Raw genomic sequence first — 25,557 nt, forward strand, 5'->3', positions numbered from 1 at the left:
TAAATATAAATACATTTAAATCAGATTTTTGCAAGAAACTTCGCCTGTCTGGTATAATTATATTTAAGGAAGAATTCAGAAAATTATTAAATTGTAATTTGAAATTTTATAATATATAACTGATATTTAATCGACTAATTACTAAAGTTTCTTTTTGAAGCTTTAATTTCCACTGGTCAAGTAGTAAACTGTTTGACTAACCTCCATTATTCAGATTTTCAAATGCATACTCACAGACATTTTAGATTTATTTACGTAGCTTTTATTGGATTTGCAGAAAATTTTATTTCTGAATTTGATAGAAATACCGCCATTTAACTTTGGTCATTTGCATAAACGGAAGTTCTTTTCAGTAATTGGCATTGACTTAATGTATTTCTTTCTGATGAGGAAATATTCTGCAATTCCTATTTTGTAGTAGTCTTCAACTACCAGTTGTATCCTGACTCCCTGGGTTATTCAAAAATCTTAAATGTTGAGAACTTTGGTACTGATTCTGTTACCAGGATCTGATTTTCAGAAATATAATGTATGCAAGTATGTGTTCCTGTATGCATGTATATATGTAAGTACGAATGTATGAGCGTGTATAAATATACGTATAAACATACACATGTTCATACGTTCATACATTTCTGAGTCCGATGCCGATTACAGTACCAGAACTTTAGTATAAAATTGTTTTTATACTTTGGGCCCAGCAGCAGCCGAACGGTAAAGTCGCTGAACACTGGTAGTTCGGTCCGAGGTTCGAATCCGGCGAACGGGCTGGCTGCATGGGCGTTTTCGTGGTTTTTCCCATGTGTAACGTGTATACGAGCCAGTTTCCCTTAGAAAGTCCTCAATGAAGGCATCCCTCCCTTTAGGTAGATAGCCCTCGAGGCTTTGCCATTATCACATACACCCATTAGTTTTTATACTTAGCATATGAACTTTATCTCTTATTCTGTACTCTAGTAATTTCTAAATTGCTATATTTACAGACAATTTGCTAAAAAGTATATTCGAAGTAACAATATTTGTAGTACAATACTTCTATGTATTTTATGTGAAAACAATATAATAGTAAACTTTTTAATGTCCTTCACTCTTAACCTATTTCTATTATTCTGTGCACTTTTAAGAGTTTCTAGATTACTGTTATACACTAGAAACTGATTTTTTTATATAGTGCTACAGTAACATTTAAAAACACTGCAGTATGTAAGCATGCTCTAATCTACTTAAACAGGGCACACTGTTTAGATTTTTTATGCATGCCAAACTTGAAATCTTCCTAATCTTTTGTATATTTTAAATAACGCCTAGCCTAAACTACTATTCCAACTTAGCATATAATGCAAAGTAAAACTCAAAAACCGCAACAAGAATTATGATTTATTACATAGAAACTGATTAAAAAACTGATAAAAATTACATTAACATGCACACGTTAATGACAAAAACTGTTACTTTAAATATAAAGCATATTGCGATACTTACTGAACATCAACAATTTTACCTTTAGCCATTACCAAATCATTTAGTGCCAACATTAACAACATGGTTTCCAGAAATGTAAAATACCCTTCCTCCCCCCAAAAAACACATATAATTCCTAATGATAGTGTTTTCCTGTAATACGAGACAAATCTTTTATTCATTTCAGACTCAACGCGTAAATATTACATTTCGTTCGATTAAATTAGCGGTCTTTAATGTCTGTCATGCGACTGCAGAAAAAATTTACGCGAGCAGCGAATATATTTCAGATGTGTATTTGTTGCTAATATGCTGTTGCAAATATTTCAAGATTTTAGTTACTTGAAGCCCGAGTTTACATTATTTTCATTAACATAAAGATGAAAAAGAATAACACATCAGAAAATATAAGTTGAGCTAATTAATGTGCAGCGTGATATGAGTCTTATTTTAAAGTATGAAGATATAGGTTTGATTAATTTTCATTCGTATTTCTGTCAGAAATTAAATACGCTCAGTTATGAACTTTTTTTACTAAAAATAATCGCTTTGTTTAAGAATACATTTATATGTAAACAGTTTTTCTTTTCAGCTGAAAATTAATAAGAAAAGAACCCTATTGACCGAAGAACATTTACAATCCGCGATGAAGATAATTTTTGGCAGTTTCTCGCAAAGATTACAAACGTTATGAGAATCGCAACATCATCAAAGGTTGGACTGTAGGAAGAAACAAAGAAGTTTACAGTTATTTATATACAAACAATATGTATTTTAATTATGTGTTGAAGAAAAAGTTTGATAAATAAGAGTAAGAGACTAAGTTGCTGTTATTCATTCTTTTAGTTCCACTTGGAAAATTTTCAACGAAAACTTCGGAAGTTTTGAGAATTAGTTTATTTTTGGTTTAAATTAAAAAAGTTACTTAATGATTAATTTAACACGTTAGAATTGAGAGTTATTTAATGATTAATTGAACACTCAATCCAAAAAAATTAGTATTTAGCCATCAACATATTTAAATAACAAAATTGTAACCAATAAAAATGCCTTACCAGAGGAAAAATAAACATAAATTTGAATTTTTTCATTGCGATGTTATTAATATGGTTTATATGCATTTTATAAATATTAATTAAGCTAAATTTAGAATTTATAATACTTTTTTATTTTAATAATAAAAAAATTTCATTTTGTTTGAAAAATGTTTTAAAAATCTGTCTCATTAGCTCTTTTCAAATAGTGTATTCAGTCCGTATGAATTCGAGTTTGAGACCACTGGATTAAAAGAATTGCAAAATATAAATAAATAAAATTTTTTATATGCGATAAAGTATGTTATCACGACTGTCATTAAAAATGCCGCTCAGTTTTCAATTAATCCATCGTTGCAGACTATAACAATGCCGACTATAGTTGGTATTTAAATTTATGGATCTTCGCATGGGTACCAGTTATAGTCAGCAGCCGTTATTAGTACGCTCAAGATTTTGCATGAATGCGAATTTGGACAATGTTATAAATGAAAGATTTAAAAATATTATTTCAAAAGTATACATATAAAATAAGAATGCAGCCGTACGGATTGTTAACCCTTTTTATAGCAAAATTATTCTTGGATGTAAAAACGTTACGCATTTAGGTAAATCGTATTTATTTATGAATATAAATGCTTACATAACTTTTATTCTTCAGCGCAAACGTCAGATAAAAGGTTATATAAATGATTCATGGGGTTTTATGGGGTCTTAAATTTCTAACTAATGGGTCTTATCTTTGATATTCATGTAATGAAAGAAAATATCTTACATTTCTGAATTCGCTTGCAAATGTTCTTGCGGTACATAATGCACTTCCATTTTCAAAATAACGAGTTTGCAGCAGAAAATATGGAAATAATTATCTAATTTTGTAGCGCATGTATGCCTGTTCCTTATGCCTTTTCATCTGTCCGAAACACCGGTGCATATCCTGTACTATAACAATATGAAGCGATACGAATTTTGTAGTCGTATGCAAGAAACCCTGCAATATGACGTTTTTGCCGCTCGTTTAATATTGAAGGACAAAACATTTTGTTTGTGCGAAACGGTAATCTTCACATTGTTCATATATACGCCATTATATATGAATATATATTCACATTGTTCATATATACGCCATTATATATGAATATATATTCACATTGTTCATATATACGCCATTATATATGAATATATATTCACATTGTTCATATATACGCCATTATATATGAATATATATTCACATTGTTCATATATACGCCATTATATATGAATATATATTCACATTGTTCATATATACGCCATTATATACGAATGTATATTCACATTATTCATTATACACTGAAAATTATCATGCTTTCGTAGAAAAAAATAAGGGTTCACGAAAGTAAACATCTCTTATTCACAAACAAAGTACATGGGTCCTATTTTACTTCGAGAACATGGTGAAGATATGTTATTTTGATACGTTGCAATTATGGTTGTTTCTTCAAATGAATGACGATAATTCAGAAAATTCCATAAGTTGAGGCTTTGTCTCAGGGAGATTTCATTATCTCTGGGTTGTTAGATATGGAGAAGATAATGACTTAGTTCTGTTCAGAAAGACAGCGATCTTTCAACTTACTGCACATTATTCAGGCTTCCAACGATACTGAAGGAGCTCCCGGACGCTTTACAGCGGTTTTTGTGACCATTAGCACAAAAATGAATATGGGTAGTATTGGAGTACCGTTTAAGCGTTTCTGTGTAAGAAGAGGAATATACATGGAATATTTATAGGAAATTATTGAAATTTATGGGATTTTTGCTTCAGTTTTTGTAATGCTTATTTTATAATTTACAGCACTTTACGAAATGCGACATTTATAATCATGACAAATCGTTGTAATAACTTTTGAATTCATAAGTCTGTAAATATTTTCATTAAGGGACAAAAGCGTGTGGAAATAATAAAAAGTGTGTTGAAATTGTTGCATAAACAGCCTTAGATTACTACAATTTGCGTATCCTTGGTTGACAACCTCCCGACCCGATAGGATGGGCGTGAAAAGTCAAAATAATTTGCCGACACCACGAGAGATTGCGTGCAGCGGCATTCTAAAAAATCCTTTTCGAGTGCGGAGTGCCTCACGGTATGCAATGCATGTGGGTCAGGTTTATAATTTGCTTTTCGGACTCTCGCGGAGTAGGTTAGGACATTTTCTCGAGTCGGTAGCCAATAGGATAGGTGCTCTTCTGACCTCAATATTGAGCGGTTTTATGGTATTTTTTTACACTTTTCACGTGCGCAGCCAAAGCCTGCGTGGCCGGGGAGGTGCTTTTGATGACTCCTTTCTTGCCGGAAGTTTGCTTCTGGCTGCGGTAGAAGTTTCTTTGCCTTCAGACATTAAAATAAAAACGGAACTTGACGCCGTGAATTTTTCTTTGTTTCACATCTGTTCTTTAAAATATGCAAGCAAATTTCGGTAAGTCTAAACTGAAAGGAGCGGAGTAAAGTTTTAATAATTGAAAATTTAAGAGCGATACTGGGTGCTGAGGTTATAGCTGACGCTTGTAATAACTATATCAAGTTTCATTACAAGCACAGTTACTTTACAAGGACAGGTGCAAAATGTCCCAAACTGGTGAGAATGGATTTGAAAATTTATTCGTTTTTTCTTTAGAACGCGAGGGGTTGTTTATCAGGTGTCAACTGGATAGTTTTTTCCCCCTCCCGAACGGTGGGCACTTTTTGACTTTTTTCTACATCGGCCACTCCTAAGGCCGAAAGTGATGGCCATTTTATTGTGGAGGCACTTTATAGGCGACCACCGTTACTTCCTATGAAGGGACAAACAATTACAACCGTGTCTTCTGGGTAATTCGAGCCCAAGCTCTTCAGTATCGCTCTCCTACCCTCTATACCATATGGACGGCATCAACTGTATAGCAAAAAGCATTAAATACAATGATATTGGCTGTGCTGTTACATAGAAAGTAAAAATGATGATAGTAGTTGCGGAGTAAATGATAAAAGCATGCTGTTTTGTCGGTGAACTGGATGGTGTCCTTCCGCGTGGAACTGATCGTGAATATTAAGATACTTTTTTTTTATATTAACTAGCGTTTCTTTTCAACTTCAGAAATATGCGGGAACAATAACGTAAGTAGTGAAACAGCAAGCAATGTTTTGAAGACGTTATCTTATGTCTTTTGGAATAAATATATTAACTGCTTCAAAATACTGAGCGCACAAAAATGTAACGTATCAAATGAACCAGTTTCAAAATGCACATCTATTCTTTAAAATATAAGTCTTGTAAAGCCTTGTAAAAGAGACCGATTGCATTGTGGTTAAAAAAATAACAGCAAAGGTTTAAAATTATGTTAGGATTAAAATCTGATTTTAGTTATCGAGAAAGAAAAGCAAATAAAACCGTTTAAGCTTCATTCCAACGAGTTTTTTAAGGAATTTTCGCCTTCCTTACTACGTACTTTCGTGGCGCAATTGAGAGGACGTCTGGCTGGTAATTGGGAGGTCCGTGGCTAGAATTCTGACAAAGAATGCTTGATTTTTCATTACATTGTTCACTGATTACTGTTCATGCTTTAAAGTAAACCTAATGATTCTACAATTTTGTCCTACAAATTTTCGTGTTAAAGAAATATGACTGAATGCATACTATCATGGAAGACATTAAGGTCGACATAATGAAAATTTCGAACATTAGAATCTTCACTGTACACCAATGGATCTCACAAACTTGGTTTTATAATCTTGTAATATTTCAGGCGTTTTCTATTGGAATATTAATTTAAATTGCGAAGAAGCAGACTTTGTTTTTTCGCTCAGACTAAATTCTGCGAAAATTCAGAAAAAGCACCTCTTATTTAAGGAGAAAACGTGCTCTGGACATGCGCTAGTTAGCAGAAGTTGGCTGTTAGCCTAAACCCAAGGATGTGAATTGGATTTCTGAATAAAGCTTGGCTGTATCTGTGTTATCTTTCCTCCCTTCTTGCAGATGCAAGATCTGACGCCCATAAAGGGCGATGTCCGCCAATAACATTGCGGATAAAACACGCAAGAATACAGCATAGTCGTACAAAATCATCGTCACAGAAAATCAAGAGGTTACAAAATTTCGAAACTCTAAAACATTGTCGTGCAAAATATCGTAACAAAAAATAAGGCAACCTCAAATCATCGCATAATGATAACATCATAGACATGGGTTTTCAGACTTAAAAAATTTCAAATACCTGCCCGCATTACTGTTTTATTTTATAAAAGAGTTTAATTAAAATAATATCTTTAGTTAACTACATAATTTCAAATTCCGTTAATTACAATGCAAATATGCTATACGTAGCATTAATTTCCAATCCATATTCAATTTTCGAATGCTCAAGTTCCTTATTCAGTAAAAATTTAAGTTAATTTAAAAACTTGAAATATACAGGCAAAAATGTTCCTCATTCCTTCTTGCACTCACAAAACATGATGCAAACATACATTTAAAACTTTTTAAATCTGCAAACATAAGTCGGAGATGTTATCGTCATGCAATGATTTGTAGTTGCTTTATTGTTTACCACAATATTCTTCTATAACGATGCTTTACAACATATAATTTTTAACCGCTTTAATTTTAATGACGATGCTTTAGGACTGCGATATTTTTCATCCCGAAGTTTTCATCAGTTTTGTTTTTGCCTGTAACATTTTGGGCAACGTCCTCGGTGACCAGACAGCTGAATGACCGATGTATTCGATCGTAGTTCCCGTGCATCGCCATTACTGTATGAACAGTTATTTCTAATATTTTGCAAATCCAAGTGTTGAACAATAATGGTTATACAATTGACGTGTTATATCATAACTGTTATTGCCCATCAGCGGCCGAGCGGTAAAGTCGATGAACACTGGTAGTTCGGTCCGAGGTTCGAATCTCTCGAACGTGCTGGCTGCATGGGTGTTTTCGTGGTTTTCCCCATGTGTAACGTGTATACGACCCAGTTTCCCTTAGAAAGTCCTCCACGAAGGCATCCCTCCCTTTAGGCAGACAGCCCTCGAGGCTTTGCCACAATCTCACACACACACACACACACATAACTGTTATTTAAAACATTTATATTAAAACAGTTTGGAGAGACCGGACATTTTTTTCATTAAGAAAGTGCAGGCGTCAGTGATGAAAAGCCATTCGAGATGCGTAAAAATTGCAAATACGTAAACAAATAAAACCTAATGATCGAATCCTTCAAGAATTTTCTGTTGTTATTCTTGACCGTATTAGTAACGGTGATAAATTTCTTCAGGAAATCGTGTTCTATGATGAAGCAACATTTCATGTTTGAGAAGAGATAATCGACATAACTGAGGAATTTGGGAATCAGAAAAGCATTATTTTGTAAAGGATTGAGCGAGATAACCCTTAAGTTAACGTTTGATGCGCTTTAACTCATAACAAAATGATTACTCCTTTCTTTTTCTCGAAGTTATCAGTTAATTCGCATGATTACTTTGATGTGCCGAGATTGTTCGCTGTACCGCAATTAAAAGAAATGCAGCCAATTTTTTTTCCAACAGTATGAGACCCCTGTCATTGAGAGAATTTTCTGGGGGTACCTGAGAAACCGAATTTATGCTGCAGAGATTCCCAGCATCGAGAAACTGAAAAATCGAAAACCGCAGAAATAGCTACTGTGACTCCACAAATGCTTAATAACCACTGGAGACAAATCTAGAACAGGTTCTATATTCTCCGAGCAGCTAATGATGCTCATGTTTAAGTGAAAGTTTTTGAAATTCTTTAAAGTACTAAATAAAATTCAATAAATCTTTTATATCATATTCTGCATTATTTAAAATATACCGGTATAATCCGATGAATAAATTATGGATACCCTATATTATATGCATAAAAAAATAAAGAGATCAAAGTATCACATGCCATTTGTTCATAAAAATACGCTATAAAGTGAACTTAGCTAAGTGAAGCAATTTTTGAGGAAAGAATTCTTAAAACTCAACTTATGCCTAAAATTCGAATTCAGTAGTATTCAGTTTGGTTTATTTGATTAATGGCAAAGCACTCGATGACTTCGTGGAGGACTTTCTAAGGGAACTGGCTCGTATACACGTTACCCATTGGGAAAACTACGAAAACGCCCATGCAGTCAGCCCCTTTGCAGGACTCGAACCTCGAACAGAACTACCAGTGTTCAGCGACGTTCGGCCGTTCAGACGAATATTTGCATTTTGAACTCAAAATAGGCAATTCATGGGATATATAACTATTTCATTAAAAAAAAAAAGAATCAGATCTACTACTTTAATTCGTTTGCGTATTAATATGCTTCAAATAATGCTTTTGCAACACAGCAGTTTACTGGCAACAAGCATTCAATGGCAATTTGATCTCATTTGATGCTATATTGTACTAGTAGTATGTAGGGCATCTGTTCAAGCAGATTGAAAAGAAGTCTTTAGATGTTCACGTATTTTATTGCAATATTTAGTTTTTATAAAGGTAGAAAAGCTGAGTTACTTGTCGATGAGAACGGTGCCATATTTTGATATTTCGCTTGATGGCGTGGAAAACTGCGTTCTTTGCTCACACGGTGAGTTTTTATCTGTAAAATACTTGATGGTGAAAACGATTTCAAACCCCATAGGGCAATATTTTCTCGAAGCACATTGTTCTCAATAGCACATTGGGATAAATGGGTTTTTATTTTTCCTGTATACGGAAATACGTATTTTTTGTGTTGAACTTGTTGTATACTGTACATTTCTCTTTTGTCTAGTTACGATATCAAAAAAAAAAAAAAAAAAAAAAAAAAAAAACTGTGCCCTTTTTCAGTTTTTTTTTTTTTTTTTTTTTTTTTTTTTTTTTTTTTTTTTACGTAAAGTGTCCAGTGGGTCTGAGTGTCCTGGTAAGAATCTTCAGAGATGTGTGTACAGTTGGTTGTGAATCATTAATATAGAACCTACCTACCATTCTTATAGCCATATTAAAATACCCACCTAATCATTCTAGCAAATTATTTGATTATTTGGTACATTGTATTATCAGCGCTATTTTTCTGGGGGAGTAAAAGATTTATAATCCTTGATTTGTTATTAAATGATGAGTCATACATGCATTTTCTACAAAAAATTACTTCATGTTTCTGATAAGATGTCTAAAAATGGCCACAATTTAAACACAGTGCTAATTTGTCGCATTTTAGTGCAAAATTCGGACAGTAATATGATAGGATCACTTCGATCTGTGAAGCCATTTACATTATTTTATTCAACAAAGAATAGCGGTTTCAGCTTTGAGGCTTACTAGACAAATATGAGAGATTACCTGAGATAAATTGCGTATTTGAGCCCCGCAGTCAATTTATGCTATGAGAGTTCAATGTTTCAATCGAGTGTTTAAATGGCTGCGTGTCGAAAATTTTATATGAAGTGAGTTGCAATTGAAATAACAATTCTGCTGGGAAAAAAAAACTTCATTGTAAGTGTGTCTACTGTTTCAGCTGAAATAATTATTGTATGAGGAATTTAAACCTCAGGGCTCAAAACTAAGAATAAAAGACTGCAGCAAGCCAATTATTGACTTCTACCAACTGTATGATGCTATACAGTCTAGTATTTGGTTCTAGGATAGTTCATTTTAGTTTTAATTGGCTTAAGAAGGAGATATCAATCATCCGAGATTTCATGCTTTTTTTTAGATGTCATTTAAAGGGAAATTCAATTCGCAATGTTCACAAATAAGACAGCATTCGACTGAACATTTCTACAAACAGACGTAGGGTATTCGGCATTAACAGTATCTCTTCACATATAAAAGGTTTCTTCAAATTAAAATGGCTAACATTCGTTAGTTTCTGTGTAAAGATAAATTACAAACTTAAGAATGTTATTTGATTTCTAAAAGGTAAATAAATTTTATCCAAGTTATCATAATCATTACAGGCATTAATTAGGTGCGCTTTAAAAGCTGCTTTAAAAGGAATTATCACATTTCTTCATTCATTATTCTCCCAGTGTAAGTGCACTTTCAGTTAGTACTGGAATATCCTTTTCTTGAATCCTGGTGAGGGAATAACTGCCTTCTCATTTTTTCACTCGGTCCATTAGCACCGAACAGGAAAACCGTTGAACATTGGTAGTTCGACCCAGGTTAAATCTCAGAAAACGCGCTGCTGCAAAATATTTTCATGTTTTCCCTATATGTAGAGTGACCACAAGCCAGTTTCTCTTAAAAAGATTTCTAAGAAGATATCCGTTAGGTAGTGTGTGTGTGTGTTTGTGAGTATGGCAAAGCCTCGAGGGCTAGCTGCCTAAGAGGAGGGATGCCTTCGTGGAGGACTTTCTAAGGGAAACTGGCTCGTATACACGTTACACATGGGGAAAACCACGAAAACGCCCATGCAGCCAGCCCGTTCGCGGGATTCGAACCTCGAACGGGCTGGCTGCATGGGCGTTTTCGTGGTTTTCCCCATGTGTAACGTGTATACGAGCCAGTTTCCCTTAGAAAGTCCTCCACGAAGGCATCCCTCCTCTTAGGCAGATAGCCCTCGAGGCTTTGCCATACTCACAAACACACACACACACTACCTAACGGATATCTTCTTAGAAATCTTTTTAAGAGAAACTGGCTTGTGGTCACTCTACATATAGGGAAAACATGAAAATATTTTGCAGCAGCGCGTTTTTATCCGTTAGGTAGATAACCTTTGAGGTGCTTTGCCGTAATGTAAGTAATCCAATCGCTTAAGAATTTCCTAGTATCTCTACAAATTAAGCGTTTCTAAAATAAGAACATTTAACTGTATTATAAAAGCCGTATATTCTTCGAAATTGTTTTTAATTGAATGGTTTTATTTTACAGATAATTTTCGATAAGTGGTCCGACTTACTATTTTATGACTCTATCATAGTAACAGAAAGCACACCTTTAGTCGAATCCTGAATAGGAACTTTGAATCTTGATATTTCTTGCACTAATAATGGAAGCTTAAACCTAACCACAGACAAGCAAATGTTTTTCCAAAATGTGCGAATTTTAAGTATCCTGTCATGTACATATTTAATTATTATAGTGTAGTTTTAAAACTATATTATATAAGGGAACCTAGGGCATATAAAAATAGGAATCATTGTAGTTTAACATAAGATAGTTTTATCTTTAAAAGTTGAGAGAAATAAAAAGATGATTTTTATATTCCTGAAGTAGAAAGACTAAGCACCTCAGATTCCTTACATTTACAATAAGCAGTTTGTACCGGAGACGATAGTTAATGTCTGATCCACAAAGTGAAAATTTCCATGGACAGTAGCATATTAAAACAACTTAGTCTCACTATATTTCTCTTAAGCATTAGTGGCTTAAAGTTACTAGGAGAAAAGTCTGTTAACTTTGGGAAGAGAGAAAACTGTCATCACCTTGAGATGTAAATTAGAAGTTATGCCTCATAATTTACCGAAGCGCAAAGCAGAAGAAACCTCCATCCATTTCAAGAAGATATTTTTAATGTTGGGATTTTTGACACGTCTGAAACTTAAGTAGAAACAACAATACTGAATATTTAACAGCTCTCTCGTCATATGAAAAAATTGCTGCTTTACCCGCAGAAATTCGTACTCACGTTTCTGGTAGTCAGGGTATTAACTATTTGATTTTTTATATCTTATTGATTAGAATGTGACGCAAGTGATAATTTACTAGAAACTTATCTTTGATCAGATCTGAAGTGTAAGGGGTGATGTGACCTACCATTTAAGCATTTGCCCAATCGCTATATATATATGTCAAAAACCCACAAGGAGTTGCCCAACGAATCGGGTGGTGTAGTTCGCCATCGCCCACTGGCCAACGGGCAAATTACATAGGGTGTGACATTTTTTAATCTCCGTGTATGCTTTTCCTGTGGAAGATTGATCGGTTCTGTAATGCATATCTAGTCCTTCAGCTTGCTTTCAATTACAGGAAATTAAAATCCTTGCTTCAGAAGAAGCTGTTAAGAGCTGGTAAATGTGTTATCTTCTTAGCAGCACTGAAATAGTGAAATTAGAGAATCAGCTATGTTCTAGAGTAAATCTCATGTGAGTTTCTACATTTCTCTTCTGTTACATGTCATTAAATTTATGATTAATAACACCTGATGAAATGAGTATTTTATCAGAGAATACGAGTATACTGAGCGCTGACAGCTAAATTGCAATTTGCGAGTTAGCTATGTTGGTTTCTCTCGAATTTTTGGTCGCCTTTTCAGAGCATTTTTAGCACTAATTACCATACCTTAATAAAAGGATTCTCAAAGGCAGATCTAAAATGACATCCAAAATTTAAGTTTGGAAATTAAATGCGCCGGTAAATTTTGTGGTACAAATGTCAAATTTCTAACATTTTTACTTTTTCATAAAGAGTATAAAACCTTCCCAAATATAGGTACAGGATCCAGGAGACTGCATTAAACGTTATTTCGTTATTTGCCCCAAATGAATTTTGTTTTAAATTTGGCATAGCCAAAACATGAATATTTTCGTCAGTTAAAGCAATTGCTTTTTTTTTTTTTTTTTTTTTTGAATGCATTATATTTGAACTTGTTTCTTGGAATTATTCTAACTTAATTAATCAATCTTCAAGGCAAGTTAAAAACATCAAAAATTGAAAATTTTAATATTAAATATTCCGGTTAATTTCGTGATTTAAAACACTTCTGTAATTGCAACGACTGCGAAATTAAAGGCCGGGTAAGGGGGCATATATATATATATATATATATATATATACATTTCGTACAAGGAAGTAAAAATTAAATAAAGGATCTGATGGTGGTTAATACTCTTATCTATAGTTGAACCATAAAAACGCCATTAATCCTTTGGTTGAAGTTCATTCTAAAGCAAAACGTTCGTTTTCTGTCATACAAATATGCGCATGAAACTTGAGGCGTTTCATTACACTTACTGTCGCATGTGAAATACACAGGTCTTTGACGCATGCAGAGTGCTTATTTATAAATGAACTTTAATGGCAAGAGAAATCGGAACTATTGAGGAATTGCAAATAAATGATCTGAGCTGATGTTTGGGGATAAAAGGATAAAAGAATCTTAGGATAAAAGGATCTTTTGGTGATAAAAGGATGTTTGGTGATAAAAGGATCTGAGCTGATGTTTGGTAATAATACCTTCAGAGAGGATATTTTAACAGAAACTAATTCTTATTCACGTTACACTTGGGAAAAACACAAAACCCAAACATACAGCCATCCCGTTCGCCTGGTTTCGAGTCTGGCTAGAACTACTGGTCTTAAACAATCTTTAACCACTCGGGTGGGCCACTTTATGGACCAGCTACCTTCGTGAGGGACTTCATAAAGGAAGACTGATCCATATTTTATGATTTACCCGGGAAAAACCGTGAAAACACTCATCTAAACAGCCCATTCGATAGAATTGCAGCCCGGATCGAACTAGTAGCGTTCGACTGTCTTACCCACTCTGCCACAGGTGGGCCAATCTGGAGTGCTTTATATAAGCCAGTCGCTCGCATTTTATGTAAAATGTTTTTGTACTACTGAATATTTGTCTTAAAATGCATGTAATATCATTTCATTTCCTTCCCGTAATACTATTTTTTAATCATTGTGTCGCAAGGAAAGCTCTTTAAATTTTATGTAATTGGAATCATGACCAATGTTAAGCTATACTTCTAGAAATCTAAATGAATAATTTTTCGAAGATTTAAATAACGAATAATATTTCAGATGAAAATTCTAGATAAATTTTTCAGAACCGTAGTTCAACTTTATAAGATTAAGAAAAGCAAATTTTTTGCTTACTTCTAGCAATAAAACTTTAAAAACATAGTACACAGAAATTACACTTCTGGCAACTGTGGGTTTCTGGTTCCAGTAAGGGCCCACCAGCGACCGAACGGTAAAATCTCTCAACACTGGTAATTCCGACCTGCATTCGATTCCAGGTGAACGAACTTGTTAAATATGCGTTTTCTACATGTGTAACTTGAATACGAGTGAATTTCCCACAGAAATTCTTCCACAAAGGCCCCCCCTCTTCTCAGGGGTGGCGCCCTCTCTTTAAGATATCCTTCATGATTATAGTCATAGTATGCTTTGCCATAATCAACCAAACTGGAACTGAATCGATTAGAGTAAATGATACTGAAATGAATATCGCAATAAAATGAGTCACGTGATTCATTTGATTTCTCTCTGTATATAAATTTGTACTAATGTACTGTAATTTTCAGACAATGAGACTTTTCCCTTTGTATCATTTGTGTGTTGGGGCCCACCAGCGGCCGAGCGGTAAAGTCGCTGAACACTGGTAGTTCGGTCCGAGGTTCGAATCCCGCGAACGGGCTGGCTGCATGGGCGTTTTCGTGGTTTTCCCCATGTGTAACGTGTATACGAGCCAGTTTCCCTTAGAAAGTCCTCCACGAAGGCATCCCTCCCTTTAGGCAGATAGCCCTCGTGTGCTTTGCCATAATTAAATACACCACCACCACACAACACCATTTGTGTGTTGGTTGAGCTATCAATTTTCTTCAAGAGTTTTATCTTTGCCTTTAGAGATTAGTTAACTATTTGACGCTAAATGTATCGGTTTTGGCGCATATCGACATTGGAAATGTCTTACCTTCTACGGATAATCTGTTTTAGTCTTTCATTTAAAATGAGAGACATGTGAATTGTTCCGTTCACATTTAAAAGCAATTCAAATCGTTCTCTGAAATTCTAATATGAAGGTCCCAGACTTGATGCCTCTATTTTTAAATACTATATTTACTTCAGCTATTTATGTATATTAATTCTATTCTATTCTCTTGTACTAGAGGTATTTCAGCAGATATAATTCAGATATTATTTAAAAAAGCAGTATATAATGATGATTAGAATAAAACTTTTCATATTTAGTGTAAATCGAAATATTTATATCACTTTTATTCAGTAGAAACCCATTCTATTTTGAATTCGGAGCATTTATAGAATCAAAAATATTCAGCGATAAGAATTTTTTTTTTAAACGTGATGGCCGATATTTTGTTGTGCTGGGACTGAACAGCGAGGCTGCTTCCTCGGAAGCTCATTTCTATTGGAAAATAAAAAGTACTTGGGTGCTTGTATCTGTTTCTAAGGTGGGAAAAGACATGAAAAACTTAGCTTCCATTGACGGAATCGTGAACAAAATGAAATGCTTGGATGCATTAAGGAATAATATAAAAGTCCTTAAAAGCTGGTCAGATTTCATACTTCAACAGGACAACAATCTGATGCATACCATTCAACTAATAATATTGCATTTTTTATACAATTACAAACAACAAATGAATATACTTCTTTCGGATCCCACCTTCTTTCAGAATCTTTCGAATATTTACCGGATTTGGATTCAGCGTGATGGAAAATTTGTGGTCTCGCTTGAAAACAGCGTTTTCAAAAGCACAATATTAGAAGCAAGAGCAGTTAGAAACAACTCAGCATGAAAAATGAACCAAAATAAGGAAACTGCACAAAACTTTTCTACTGAATCCTCCGTCTTTTGGAATCATAAGCAAAAAATGAATTCATGTAGTTTAACAAATTATATACTTCAGCGATTTAAAATAATACTTTTAGAGCTTTGAGGAAGAGAATGAATCGTACACAGGGAACCAGTGGCTTAGCTGGCACCACGCGACCCATCATCTGGTAAAACGGAAAGATTATCACCAGTCTTGGGTTGAAAAAAAAAAACGCAATATCCGCGAAACGCAATAAAATTAAATGTAACTATTATTTTTGTATATTTATGTATACCCACACACGTAACACACGTACGACAAAAAGATTTGTATAAATCCTTGTAATCTGGAGATTATCTCCACCAGTGATTTCATACTTATGTCATTTTAAAATTTATATTAGAGCTATTACTCTTACATGGCATATTATATCTAATTATTTATATTTATTCAGCGAAACCAATTACGAAGTTTCGCTTAATCCTTTCCTCAAATATTTTCTTTCCTTCCTCGCGTGATGTAGGAAGTTGGCAATCATTGGGACTGCAGGCCGCGTATAATTAGGTGGCGACAGCCACCTGACTGGTTTTTCACACCATATATTGTTGTACGAGTAACAAATTGAGCTTTGTATTATACTTCATTGATCAGATTTATCTTGGCTTGATTCGATGAATTAGATCTTAGGCATTTCTATATTTTAAAGAAAATAATTTTGAATGCACATATGTTTTATTTAACGTTTTCACAGAAATATAGCTAAAATGTCTAGTTTAGAATTTCTACTGATGCGTTTTGGATTGGATTGCTTCATTACTGCAAAGCGAGTTTGTGCATTCTGCCTAACGTGAGGGATGCTTTCGTGGAAGACTATGCTGGTATTCTCATCATAAGAAGTTGTGTATGAGGAAATTTGGCTCGTATTCACTTTGCGTATTTTAATTTAAGGGAATATATAATTTTCAGTGTGATTTTTTTAAAAAATACTCATAGGTAGCTCGTTGTCCAAATCAACACATACTTGAGAAGATGTCAGAAGCGAGAAGAATTTGTTTCCTTTTCCTTAAAATACATTTTAGTTAAAAAAATCTGAAAGCTTTCAGTTTTATTATTACGCCCAAAGGAGCGTTTTTTTCATTTACAAACACGTACGCGTTTCGAGAGGTTAGTTAGGTTATTTAATTACAGCAAAGCCTCGAGAGGGCTATTTGCCTAAGGAAAGGGATGCCTTCGTGGAAGGCTTTTCTAAGGAAAACTGGCTCGTATACACGTTACACATGGGGAAAACCACGAAAACACCCATGTAGCCAACTCCACGTTTTAAGAGGATTTGGGCTAACGCCTCTTTGGACTAAAAATATTTAAAAACAGCATAGCTTTAGAATTGCTAATAGACAGGTCTAGCGCGTTGGAGATAAAAATATTTTATTCCGTGCAGTGTTGCCACTGCTCGCTTTAAAATCGTTTTTTAATCAAAAATTCGTTAAAGTTTGACAAAATACGAAATGGATAAAAAAAGGTACCCATGTTTGGGTGGAGGACTATGTTATTCAAAATTTGATGACTCTAGGTGACTTTTCTTCACAATTCGAGAAACATACATTTATGCGGATGCTTCATTGTCTAATTTCTTTAAATGTAATTTAGGGGATAATATTTAGTAGCAACAATTTGAAAAGTGATTCAACTCTTTTAATGAAATGCAGTTTCGAAAGTTAGCTCTTCTGGGCTTAGGGAAAAAAAGAAACAAACTGATTTACTTTGAAAGCATTTCAAAAGTTGACGTTTTTCGTTGGCTGCATAACAACATGGCACAGAACAGAGGAATCGCAAAAGTATTCTAAACGATATGCTAAAGAAAACGCAAAACGTTAAAATGTGCTAAAATGCATTTTGCAAGCTTTTATTATTTTATTTGCAATTCCGAGGAAAGCCTATTATTCATATCCAGGTGTACCTACAATATATAACATTTAGTTACTAAATTTGCGAATTAGCTGTATAATAAAATTATATACAAAAATAAACATTAATGTCTATTTTTCTTTCTTATATAACTTCAAATTCCCTTAGGCATATAGCATTTGAAGAGTGATATATAGTACTAAATAAATTTTTATAAATGTTTCGTATCAGTTGTTATTTTTGCGCAACAGCAGCCGGCTGTATCTATATTTTCAGTTACTGGAACTGACATCAGTCCATTCTGTTTCAGATAATCGTGATTCCGATGCATTTTTCACTCTGTGTGCTGAAAAGCACACAGAGTGAAACTTTTCCTTCTGACTCTTTTAACTACAATGAGAGTTCTAAAATGAAATTTCAAAATGCAGTGTAACCTTTATTGCCCTAATCATATGTTATTCGAAAAATGCAATAGTCTTTATTATCCAAATTATTAATTATTTCAAATTGTTGAATATGATTGCAAAGTTTGTTTTCTAGTTATTCATTGAAAATCTTCCATTAACTCTTTCTGTGATAATTCAAGTCTAGAATACTTTTAGATTTCTTATAGTTACTCTATCCGTATTCATTTATCTTATTTTGCCTCCTTCTGCTTTACACTGAATAGTTTTTATATTTTTGCGGTCTTTATTAGTAAGCAATCTGTTATTTTAAACGCGACCAAGAAAAACTCCCAACGCTTTTCACAAACAGTCGTCTTAAACCAGCATTCTTAAACAATGTCACTTATAATCGCTTGTCACGAGAAGAGCTCTTAATAATGTCATGCATTGTTGTATTTTTCGTCTTTTTACTGAAAATATTTTGCCTCACCAGCGGGGAATGGTAAAAATACCGACGAATATTAGTAGTTCGACGTACTTTGTGTTTGAACCCAGGCTAGGCAAACGGGCTGGCTGCATGCTTGGTTTCGTGTTTTCTCCATGTGGAATGTGAATACGAGCCAGTTTCCCTCAGAATATCCTCCACAAAAGCACACTTCTCTCAAGGGAGATAATCCTCTTAACTTTGCCACATTCAAATATCTTAATCGAAAAATATTTTACCAATTTTGGAATTACCATTGAGAAGAAGGTGATGAGGACTGTCGACTGTTTGATAATGGTTACCGACATACATTGGCGATTTAACGATAATCTTGGGACAATTTAAATAACAAGGGCCAATACAGTAAAGAAATACATTTCTGTTATTGAATTTGTTTCAATCGTCGGACCTCAATAAAGGGAATTATAATGTAGGAAAAACCAAGTGAGTACTATGAATATTGTATTTATTTTGCGGTTTGACTTTGCTGAAAAATATTGATTAATTTCTAAATAAAATAGTTAACGTTTTCTATTATGCTCACATGTCTAATGCAGTATTAATGTATACATAGCAAACAGTGTAATATTCGAAAAAATGCTGCTTATTTGAAACACACACAATCAAAAAATGCGAAAATGGTATTAATGGTTATCTGAATACTTTGTGGTCTCTCTTAATTTCAATAATGTAAGATATCCGAATTGAGAAAGACATTTGGGTAATGTAACACATCTGAAATGAGGTAGACACAAGAAATTATATGTACTTCAGAGTTGTACATACGTAAATATTGCAATAGAAATGGAGTAAAGTGCATATTCTTGATAATGCCTATAATGTAGCTAGTTACATGTTCAAACTTAGATCTTATGTAAAACTCTTAATCATAATTTTAAGAAAACGAATTCTCGTATTAAAAATCACTTTTTTTTTTTAAATACAAAGATGCTAAACCTGTCCCATTAATAAAATCAATACGATTTTTTTGTGACCACCCAACTGTTTACCCTACACGGAGAGGATTATAAGCACCAATTTTGATGCTTATGTGGTACAAAAATAATAGTCATAAGTTAACCTCTAAAGCGCTCCAAATGAATACCCAGAAATCTCTCTTTTTTACTCAAAGTTGTTTTAGACTCCAATTATAATGAACATCTAGGAAAATCTATTATGATTTATAATAGCTTATAAGAGTATAATGATATTTATTGCTGACTTACATGACGATAGGCGTTTAATTATAAAGCGGAATTTCTTTTGGAATTCCATACAGAGCGGCGTCGATGTCATTGCTCATATTTCTTAAAATAAATGATGAACATAGAGTTAATTAGTCAAAATGTCGAAGAGGTACTTTAATGAACAAAAATATGACTCTGAGGTAAGTTCGTTAAAGATAATCCGCGACGCTGCCAGTGTCACTCCCAGAGAAATTTCATGTCTTCTCTGATAATGAGCAATTTAAAACGTAACTTTCGTATCGTGATAGTGATTAATAGTGATCTTCATTGTTTTTGAATATTGAAAAGTCCGGTTAAAACAATCGGATAAGAGGGTTTCTTAAATGGCCCCATTAAGTTATCTGCGTACAAGACTCTTTTCAGATGCATATCCAACTAGCTGACGGTTGTTGAGTTTTGGGGGCCTCTGCGTAGGCTGAAATGACATGTTTCTCCCTCGAATTAAGATACGGCTGCCGTCGGTCATTAGAAAGCTCAGCTCTGCAATTTAAATCTCTGCTGCCCTTTAATGATAAAAATGAGGAATTCGTTTTGTGCGTGCCTTAAGACCCCTCCCCAGATTAAATTGAGTCCTTGTAATTGATGGGGAAAACTTGGCATTTTGACACTACAGAATCTGTCAAATGTAAAAGCAAACAGCCATTAGAGGAGCCTCCTACTTTTCATAGACAAATTTTTCTAACGACGAGAGTTGCTTTAATAAATGGCAGAATGTATGCTATGTTGGATCGTGATGAATGTGTCTAATGGTGGGATCTATAAACGTGACCCCATATGTATCATAATAAACTCTTCTATTTGTAGACTCCAAAAAGGAAAACCGAGTGTTAAGAGTTAACGATTGTGCTGATGTAGGTGGTTAAATTGTCGATGCAGGCTTTCTTTTTGGTCGGGGGGGGCTTCTTTTTTATTGCACTTCATAGATGCTGGCTTTTCATGAATTTAAAGTTCGTAAGAAGCCTCCATTCAGTTGAGCAATCCATGCCATTTTACCAAGTGCATTTGCTCTGCGCGTTTTGTGTTTTTGTATAATATTCTTATCATTCTCATATGGTTTCAAACCATGTATTATTATAGGGAAATAAGACCCAAAATCTCATCATGTATGGCTTCTAGGAATGCTTCAGGCTTTATGTTATGCTATTAGACTTCGAAACGTTGTTGATTTAATTGTATTAATTATTGTTAAAATGACCAAATGTTTTTTTAAATATTAGGTGTTATTACAATATTTCATACATTTGCTAGATACGTTGTAGATTACACACTTGAATTTTTCCTAATATTATATTGAAATTAGTATTATTAATAATTTATATTTGATTCCAAATAATTAATTTCAAGGTAAAGTCTCAAATCTCCTATTTTAAATTAAGCTGAAAAATGACTAATGCTGAACATGGAGAAAGGTTAAGATATAGGAATTGTTATTTAAGTAATTATGCAAATTCTTGGAGGAAATTATAAATATTATTATTATAAATAAGCGTAAGAAAATTATTAGCATTATTTCTTTATAGGTTATAGTATATAGACTGTAAAACGACTTTTACCTGAAGTAGGGAACTAAAACACTTGTTACTGTTCGTATGGTTTAATTTACAGCTTCATAAAGGTCATCAAATGTTCAGAATTATCATGTTGAAGTAGAAGAAATAAGTCATTAAGATTTGGAACACACAGTTTAAATAGATTAACTGAAGCTCAGCTGTTAATTTTATAACCTTTCTTTTTTTGACTTTTCTGTTATCTTCAGCTCAATTTTGTATTAATTTGAGTATCATTCTTAGTTATTGACAGATAAAAGATGCCTGGATAGTGTAAGTCAATGTATACGGAACTTTTCTTCATGAATGAATTGACTGTCGAGTATATAAGCAAACTCACTGATGGTGAGGAGTTACCGATGATAAATAACATTGGCTAAATCACAACGGATAAAGTAAAGCTAGAGGAAAACTTGATCTTACAGAAACATTATAGTACGCAAAGAAAACAATCCTCAGTTCTAAAATAAAAAAATAAATAATAAATTCTATAAGTTTTAAAATATCGCTGCATAAAACATTGTAGTGAAAACTAAGATGCCTACAACATGTCAAAATATGGCATGAAGATAATATCGTAGACAATGCGCCTTCTTTAAAACGCATTTTTTTTTATAAAAGTAGTTTATTACATTTGAAAAAACGTTTTTTAATGATAAGTTAAACAATAATAAAACTTTTCTAAAATCCTAAACTGCTATATAAGGCTACAAGTTCTATTAATTTTCAAAGTCTGAAAGGCTAAGTGTTCTTTTTGAGTTCATGATTAAAAATTAACACAAGAAACTTAAAATAATATAATAGGTTAAAATGATCCTATGAAGTATGATCTTATAATATGTTAAAAGATTACTCCTTTTCTTTCGTGCTCATTGCATATTGCAGCAGTGAGTGTACATTTGAAACTTTTAAAAAGTCTCAAAATGATTGCTTGCGATGTTTTGTAATGTGATTTATCTCTTTCCACGATGTTTAAATTGGAAAGTTTTTGTTGAGTTTAGTTTTACCACGAAGATTCATGCCGAAATATTTTAAAACTGCAATGTTTTCTGCCATCATGTATGTTAACGACTTTGATTTCCCCTTTTGTTGTTTCCTCCGCGACATTTTCCTTTTGAAACATGCTTTGTAGACACCAGAATGGTCACCAGCGGCCAAGCAATAATGTTCCTGAACACTGGTACTTCGGTCTGAGGTTCGAGTCCAGTGAACGGGCTGTCCGCATGGGCGTTTTCGTGTTTTCCCCGTGTGCAACGTGTTAATAGAAGTCGATTTCCCTTAGAAAGTCCTCCACGAAGAGATCCCTCCCTTCTGTATAGTGTGTTAGGGCGGAACACGGAAATAATAACAGACACCAGGAGGCACAGTTTGAAATTTAAACCCTTTGACTGCTAACTGCTCTAAGTTGAAGTGCTTAGCGCGAGCGACATGCGGCCGCAGAATGACTGACCAATGTGTGTGTGTGTGATTATGGCAAAGCCTCGGGGGCTATCTGCCTAAGAGGAGGGATGCCTTCGTGGAGGACTTTCTAAGGGAAACTGGCTCGTATACACGTTACACATGGGGAAAACCACGAAAACGCCCATGCAGCCAGCCCGTTCGCGGGATTCGAACCTCGGACCGAACTACCAGTGTTCAGCGACTTTACCGCTCGGCCGCTGGTGGGCCGAATGACTGACCAAATAAACGAGATTTCATAAGATATCTTTATTTCTACTTCTTTGTATCGTAGATCGTGCCTGCTGTTATTGTTGTCCTCTACTACTTCCTCTTCTTAAAAAAGAATAAAGATGCAGAAAATCCGCGCTCCTTCAGGCCAATATGCCTTCTATCCTCCCTAGGGAAGATATATGAGAAGTTAATAGTCAATAGACTCAGATTTCACCTTCATCGCAGCCGCTATCTCAGTAATAGACAATTCGGCTTTAGAGTTGGACAATCCACCACTCATGCTCTGCACGCTATCTTGGAGGAAATACAAAGGAATAGATCAGGCAACCTGCACACCGCCTTCATCTCGCTGGACCTCCAGAGTGCCTTTGATACACTCTGGTGGCCAGCAATCAAGCAGGCACTCAGGAAAGCGCAATGCCCCATCAATCTCTACAGCGTCCTCTGCCACTACCTGCAGGACAGAAGTCTACTAATAACTCATAACAACGGAGTTACTACTAAACACCAAGAAAGGGGCTGTCCGCAAGGCTCGTGTGCGGGACCGATTCTTTGGACGATTACTTTCAACGCCATCCTGGAGGCCACATGGCCAAGACATACGTCCATCGTCGCCTACGCTGACGATGCCGCACTGTTAGTACAAGGAAGAACCCGCGACGAGCTTGAGAAGAATGGCACCGAGTCTTGTGCACTCTTTGCAGAACTCTGCGGCAAACTTAAACTTCAACTATCTGCTGAAAAGTCCTGTGCCCTGATCATACCGAAGCAAAGAGCCAACCTGAGACGCAAACCATGCATCAAATTAATGCAGAGGAACATTAAAATCAATAACACCTTAAAGTACCTTGGCCTTCTGTGGGACAACAAATTAACATGGATTCCCCACCTCCAAAGTATTAAACAGCGAACTTCCGAAATAGCAAGAAAAGCCCGCCTATTTCAGGGGCGAAACTGGGGTCAAAATCCCCACATACAGAAAATTCTTTATCTCACAGTCTCAGAGAAAATAGCCCTTTACGCTTCAGCAATATGGGCCAGTCCGATGAGTGGTAGAAAAGTCAAACAGCTGGGAATTATACAACGACCTTACGCCTTACTCTTGTGTAAGGCCTACAGAACAACGGCCACTAGTGCAGCAGTGGTATTATCTGGTCTAATGCCACTGCACATACGCGCAGAAACTGAAGCTGCTTACGCTACTGTTATCCATTTAAAGAAGGAAGCTATCTTCTGCGGAAACACTTATAGTCCAGTTCAGTATGAGCATCCAAAGAATACCCTGGAGACGCACCCTGCGCACAAGGGAAGAAATATAAGGATTCACGTCAGCAGAAGTGGCGAGCAAATTACAATACAGGATCCACGGTACCCAATGCAGTACTATACAGATGGATCCAAGCTCGACGAGGGTACAGGTAGTGCCTTCGTCCTGTACCACGGAGGATGCAAGGAAATCGAGTGGAAGGGGCATCTTCAACCAATAAACAGTACATTCCAGGCTGAAGTCATAGCCATTACCACTGCGATTCAGCATGCAATTGACAGCGGGATCACCGATGCAATGCTGTTTACAGATAGCATGTCAACGCTATTCGCCCTAGTCAACCATAACCACACCTCCCCATTGGTAGCGGACCTCCAGAATATTCTACAATCACATCCTCAACTAACTGTAAATTTAATATGGACTAAGGCACACGTTAACAACGAGGGTAATGAGACAGCTGACCAACTGGCAAAGGAGGCAGCACGCAACATAGCTGCACAGATGGTAACTATTCCAGCGCCACCCTCGTATCTCAAGAGAACTCTTAAGGAAAAAGGTCTGCAGAAGTGGCAAGCTGAATGGGAGACCTGTGATACGGGTCGCAGAACCAATTTATTTCTGCCTAGAGTGAAAACGGAGCGCCAATACTCCATACCTCCCATCACTAATTACATCTCGGGGCACGGGCCTTTTCCCACCTATTTTGAGCGATTTGGTATCTCTCATACAGGCTTGTGCGTCTGTGGGTCGCTCGGAACTCCAGACTATTACATCTTTGAATGCCCGCTCACGGAGGATAATCACCTCCACTTGCCAACAGACAACCAAATAGCCTTCAAACGATTCATCGTTAATAACAAAGGCACAGTGAATACCATCTGCAGAATAATCAGCCAGATAACCGCCCTGGGGCAAGACCTATGCCAACCCCACTAATTCAGGGTCTTAAGTGAATGTAAGTACTCCTCTGCATCTAAGGAAATACAGTATCTTCCTTCTGCTAAGCGCATGTACTTTCTTTATTAATAGTATTTATGTGTCATGT

General features: G+C 35.1%; 1 protein-coding gene across 2 annotated transcripts in view; it reads left to right on the forward strand.

Annotated features, from left to right (window-relative positions):
- Positions 1-25,557, forward strand: part of LOC118195019 (dual oxidase-like) — a 511,368-nt gene that overhangs the window by 20,889 nt on the left and 464,922 nt on the right. The gene's annotated exons all lie outside the window — the stretch shown is intronic.

The sequence above is a fragment of the Stegodyphus dumicola genome, chromosome 2, assembly GCF_044657685.1.
Source record: "Stegodyphus dumicola isolate Sdum_Otavi_A_Nest chromosome 2, ASM4465768v1".
In the NCBI taxonomy this organism is placed as follows: Eukaryota; Metazoa; Arthropoda; class Arachnida; order Araneae; family Eresidae; genus Stegodyphus; species Stegodyphus dumicola.